This window comes from Desmodus rotundus, chromosome 2 (genome assembly GCF_022682495.2).
Source record: "Desmodus rotundus isolate HL8 chromosome 2, HLdesRot8A.1, whole genome shotgun sequence".
Taxonomy (NCBI): domain Eukaryota; kingdom Metazoa; phylum Chordata; class Mammalia; order Chiroptera; family Phyllostomidae; genus Desmodus; species Desmodus rotundus.
This window is the reverse complement of record NC_071388.1, coordinates 204740382-204746495: the sequence shown is the minus strand read 5'-3', so window position 1 is coordinate 204746495 and position 6114 is coordinate 204740382. Positions and strand designations below refer to the sequence as shown.

Genomic DNA, 6114 nt, shown 5'->3' with positions numbered 1-6114 from the left:
CCCTCTGAACCTCCTGGACTGGCGTCCCTGGCTGGCATCGAGCCAAAGCAAGGTGTGACTCAGATGTCTGTGGACGCCGCTGTCTTGGGTGGGGTGGGGGTGGGTTCTTCTTTTCTGTCTTGATTTGAAGATTGGGATGTTCACTCACCGGCTCAACAGAACTGGGCGTGCGGCTCCCACCTGCGGCCAGGTGTGCTGCGTTCTGACAGCGACAACACGTTTTTGGAAAAACACTTGTGTTACTGCAGTAAGACCACCGGTGGGGACGTGCTGATTGCACTTCGTCACATCTCTGTCCTCCCCCTCGCTTCTCCCTCTTCACTTCTCTGCCCAGGTTTTTCCTTTCCTTTTCATGCTGGCCACACCTCCTGCCACCCTCAGCATCCTTTGGATTGAAGAGCAGACACCAGTGTCCCTGTAGGTGTCTTAAATTTTCCAGTCCAAGACAGCTGACAATAACCACTTGACCCCTTCCTGAAGTCCAAATTGTCTTGAAAACCCCACCCTTGGAGGGGCTCCCACAGGAGAGGTGGGATGACCCCAGTGGCCAGAGATGGAGGGGAACCACTGTTGGCCTGTGGAGGACCCTCTGGCCCAGGCCAGGGCAGCCCAGGACACCTGCCCCAGGGGACTCGCAGAGGAGGCCAACTCTGCCGCCCGCCTGCTGGCTCCATCCGGGGCTCGGAGCCTCTGTGTGTCTTACAGCCAGTGAGCTCGCCAGCCCTAGACCAGACACCCAGGAGGGGGTCTTTCCCCTCTTCATGAGCCCGGTGCCTCCCCCCAAAGGGGTCAGCTCTGTTCTTCTGAGGTTATCCCCAGCACCACCCTGAAATGGTAAAAATTCCTTCATCAAATCATTGCTGAGCGCCCTGGCAGGCGAGGCTTTGAAGGGGCACTAGGGGCACAGAGGGGAGAGCCAGAAGCCAGAGGCCAGGTTAGAGGCCCTTCCTCTGCAAGGGGGCCCAGAACGCCCTCCTCATCCAAAAAAAGTATGGGGTCACAGGGCTGAGAGGCATTTTGCCGGCTGAGCCAGGGGGTACATCTCTGAGCCTGTGGCTCATCTCTACTCAGCTTGGGCCTAGAAGGAATTTTCTTTCCGGTCACCTGGAGCTCACCTTTCGCCACGCCACCCAGGGGGCAGAGCTCTGCCTCTGGGCCTATAGGAATGCCCAGAGGAGCCAATCAGCCGCACTCTTTGCCTTGGTTGACAGCAGTCCTTGAAGCCCCGCTCTGGGGGCTTCTTCAATGCTGAGGGAAAGACTCCTTTCCTACTGAGTGCCTTTTTGGGAATTAGCTTTGAATTTGAAAGTGACGTTAAGGTTCTTGGTAGCTCAGTTGGTTAGAGCGTCGTCCTGATAGGCCGAGGTTGTGGGTTCGATTTCCCATCAGGGCACATCAAGAACCAACCAATGAATGCATAAAAGAGTGGAAGAACAAAACCGATGTTTTTCTCCCTCTCCTTTTTCTTCTTTCTCAAATCAAATCAATTAAAAACATCTTTTTAAAGGCATCTGGCACATAGACAACTTTTTCTAGTGCCTGAGATATCAGAGCGGTTGTCTGGAAGTCTTTCTACAGCTTTCTGGCCTTTTTGGATCCAGTGCAAAGTCAAGATCAAAGTCACTTGCAGTCGGCTAACTTGGGTTCCAAGTCAAGGTTAAGACATGGAGAGATTCTAACCTGGGGTCAAAGTGAAGCCACCTTGGTGTTCAGTTTGGATAAACAGACCCCTCTAGGTTATGTTTGGAGAAGCATTGTTCTTGCTGGTTCACGGATTCATGCGCTGGAGAAATACCACAGAAGTTGCCAGAATAAAGTAAGGGGCACAGGCTCTGGAGGCTCCGGTGGCCCTCCTGCCACTGCCCGGCCCCAGGCTGGGTCTCCGTCTACTTCTGTTGCTCCCTGAGCCTCTCTAACGTCTCCCGCTGTGTTCTCAGGAAAGGCTGGCGGCCGTAGGTCGGAGTGTTCGGAATGAAGGGTGCCGAGCAGCGGTTTAGCTCTTACTGCTCAGCCCAGCCAGGCTGCCTCTGTCACCTGCTGCTGCGGCTGCTGCGTGGCCCGGGCTGAGGCAGTCGACCCTCTGAGTCTCCAGGCCCTCCTCTGTAAAAATGGGGGGATGGCACAATCATACAGGACTGCGCCGATGTCCGATGAGGTGATGGGTAGAAAGCGCTCGGCCCGCACAGTTTTAACTATCATTATCGTGATAGTCCTGGGGGAAGACAAGGAACCCTTCTTTTCCGTAGAAAAGTTGACAGTGAGCGCTGAACAGAATGTGTGCAGAGAGCTCTCAAATATAGAGAGAACTGGGGTCCTCTGAAGAGCGCACCCCACCTGCCCCAAGCACCCTGAGAGGGTCCACGGAGAACGCCTCCTTCGGATGGGGCCCTTCTGGCCTGCTGTGCACCGGGGAGACTGCACACCCCCCAGGTTTCCACGGAGTCTGCTCAGGGGCCCCGGAATCACGACTGCCCTCCAGGGAATAAGTGAAGGCATGGTTTTTCTGGCAAGTTTAGATGCTGCTTCAAAATTTTTTTTTAAATGCCGCTATGGAAACAATTTGGTAAATGCTGGTATGGAAACAATTTGAGGAAATCAACGGTGGGCCCACCTCACGGATCTCGGGCTCCATCTGTAGAAGAGTGTGTTAGCTTTCCACAGCTGCTGTGACGAAGGACCAGGCACCGAGTGGGTCGGCTTACAGTTCTGGCAGGTGCAAGTCGCCGTGGGTCTTGCTGGGCTAAGACCTACAGGTCGGCGGGACTGTGTTCCTTCTGGAGGCTCCAGGGGAGAACGTTTCTTTGCTTTCTTCGGCTGCTAGGGGCCATCATGGCCCACATTCCTAGCCTCGCAGCCTCCTCCTCCGTCTTCAAAGCCGGCAACATAGCCAGATGCTGGTGAGAGAAAGGGGTCAATGAATGAACAGAAGTCTCCGTGGACCTCAGGGGGGTGGGCTGTGTGTGGAAGGGCTTCTAGGCCCCCCAGGAACAAGTGGGGCCCTGGAAGGTAGAGCACAAAGGAGCAGAGGATGAGGGGGCTGGCAGCAGGTGGGGCCACAGGCAGCAGCCCCGGGGCCAGTCTAAGATGAAAGCCATGGCCAGAGCCCGGTCAGCAGGGCTTAAAGGAGAATTCTTGGGGGGGGGGGGGTGTGGAAACTGCTGGAATCAGAAAGGATCAGAAAGAGGCGGAGATCCAGGCCCTGGGGAGAGAGTGCCCGGGGCTGCTATGGAGTGCGGGCTGGGCAGCCTTCCTGGGGAAGCCTCCGGCTGCCTCCTGGCGGGTCTCCTGGGTGTAGGCAGGCCTCAAACAGATGCCACAGCTGTCTTGTGCCCCCTGAAGATGCCCTGCTGACCCCCTGCAAGGTTTGGGTTATTTATCATCAAAAGCACATGGATCCATGAACACGCATGTCAGAGAAATGGGGTGGGTGGCACCTCGGAGAGCAGGGGCCTTCACCCTCTTGGGGCTGGATGACAGTGAACACCCCCCCCTGCACACAGTTCCAGGAGGTTTTCAGATTGGCCCAGGTTCAGTTTCAGAAGGTTGAGTGGAGCTGTGGGCCATCAAAACCCCTGCTGGGCTGGGACAAGGTGTTCCCGCCCCCAGCACGCAGGGCGGGAAGACCTCCGTTTTGAGGAGAGCGGGGCCCCGGTGGCTGGTCCATCCAGAAGGTGCCTTCAAGGTCGGCCGTTGACTTTCCACGTGTGCCCCTTCTCACGTGGCCATGTGCCGCCTGTGCTGTTAATACTTCCTACACATGGGCTTTCGTTCAAGCCTCTATTTTCATCCTGAGCACTAATATCTGTGAAACTGCAGGTTTGATGTACTAATTGGATTTTTCTATAACACATAATAATAATTTTTTGAATGTCTGATGTACCTCTGACACTCAGTTCCCAGCCACAGGCTCACATCCCACACAGCTGGCCAGGGAGCAGGGGACTCTCTGGATTCATCCGAATCCTATAAAAATTTTAAGAAACCACAGCCCCTCCACGTCTCTGCCACTATTGCTTGCTTTTTTACAGGTGCTGTGTCTCCCTCTAGCATAACTCGCTCACCTAAACCAAGCAGAAGTCCCGGCCTTCCTGTCCCCGGGCGCCCACAGCTCTGTCACCTCCCACCTCTCGCCAGCATTCTGTTCCCTTTGGCTGTTCCCACTGCCCTCTCGGCCCACTGTCGGGCCCGGGCACGCTCCACGGGTCTTGATCCCGACAGCCTGCACCTCCGCATGCCTCAGTTTACCTCCTGCCTCGGTAAACCTTCCTCGAGGCCCGAGTCACCTCCCTCCGACCTGGGAGGTCCCAGGATCACACCAGGAGTGTGCAAAGGCGCTGGGAACGTTTCCAGCACTGCACAGGTGACAGAAGTTTCCAGAAGGAAACAAGGATCCAGAGGAAGGGTGCGCACGTTTGGAATGATGGGGAATGTCAGGAAATTCCCTTTTGCCTGCTCTCTGGGGACCGAGCAAGGGGGCCACATCTGGGCCCAGCACAGGGTGGACATAGCCACACTCAGCATGCGACTGGACAGAAGCCACCTGGGCCACAAGGACACGGCAGACCCGGTACTAGATACACCACAAAGATCACTGGGAAGTAACACGTATGATCCTTTCAAGCCAGGATAAGAAAAAGGTTTGAGAGATATTATTGGAGAAAACACAAGGAACTAAAGGGCACTGTGAACTCCTCAGCCTGCCAGGGGCAAAACCCAGGATACGGAAGGGCTCCACGTCTCTCTCTTCCTCTCCTCCTGCTCTGTTCTGCACCCCACCCCCACTCCCCACCCACAGCTGGCCCTGCTACACGGACACCTGGCGGGTCCTGGCCAGTTCAATCCCTCCCCCCACCCCACGGCCATCCAGCCCAGAGCCCCCGCCCACCAGCCGGGTCTCTGTCTCTGTCCTCTGCAGAGAGACAGAATCTGACGGGCTCAGCCCGCCTCTGGGCTGAGTCCTCCTGGGTCGCAGGTCCACTCGGTTCTTGTCAGTTACAACCAAGGGGCTGGGGGCCACAGTTCTCAGGGTCCTCCTCTTCTGCAGCTGACAGTGGAGCAAACCCCCAGGAAGGTTCTGGAGAAGGAGGAAGGCTGGCTGCCTTCCGGTGCGGCTCTGGTTGCTCAGGGCCCTCCTGAGACATTGGGGTGGGCTTCAGGTTTTCCCAGCCAGAAAGGTGAGGACCCCCTTTATCCCTTTGCCAATGTTATGACCTGAATGCTCATGTTCTCCTCAAATTCATATGTTAAAGCCCCCAAACCCCCAATGTAATGCATTTGCAGGTGAGGCCTTTGGGAGGTAATTATTGTAGACGAGGTCTTGAAGGTGGGGTCCTCACAAGGGGACTGGTGGCCATAGAAGAAGAGGAAGACCATGCCCTCCCTCCATCTCTTTTTCCTTCCTCTCCCTCCCACTCTCCCTCTTTCCCTTCCCCGTCTCCCTCTCGCCTCACGCACACACCCAGGAAAGGCCATGTGAGGACATGCTAAGAAGGCAGCCGTCTGCAGGCCAGGGAGAGGGCCCTCAGCAGAATCTGACCACACTTCACCCTGATCTCCGACTTCCAGTCTCCAGAACGGGGAGAAAATAAATGTCTTATTCAGAACCCCCCACCCCCACCCCCACGTCTGTGGCGCCTTGCCAGGGCAGCCTGAGCTAAGACACTGCTACAGGTCTGGCCATTGTAGCAGGGCTTGTGCCAGCCCTCTGGGATAGAGGGTGACGGACGAGTTCACGGCAGCTCCGACACGCACACCACCCACCCCTGGAGCCCAACAAACAGCCAGTGTTGGTGTGCATCGTCCTGCCCGTAAAGACCCCTGTTTGGCTGTGTAGTGTCTGCTCCGCGCTGTGACTGCCAGTCAGTGGGCAGCTCTGGCTGGCTCACCTCTGGCTGGGGCCAGCAGACCTCGCCCGCAGGAGGGAGGGAGCTGGCCAAGGGCAGTGGCTGGCAGAGGCTCACCCTGAAGGAGCGGTCCTTGTCCCCAGCTCACTCCCTGCCATGGCTCCCAGGCTGTGTGATGGCCAGGACATGAAAGAGGGTCAGCTTCCATTAATTAGGTGAAAGTTCTCTTAATTACGGGGAGACAGAGCAGCAGCAAGCTCTGGCTTCACTT

At 56.5% G+C, this 6114-nt stretch overlaps 1 protein-coding gene across 1 annotated transcript in view; it reads left to right on the top strand.

Moving 5' to 3' along the window:
• Positions 1–6114, top strand: part of NGEF (neuronal guanine nucleotide exchange factor) — an 83250-nt gene that overhangs the window by 1033 nt on the left and 76103 nt on the right. The gene's annotated exons all lie outside the window — the stretch shown is intronic.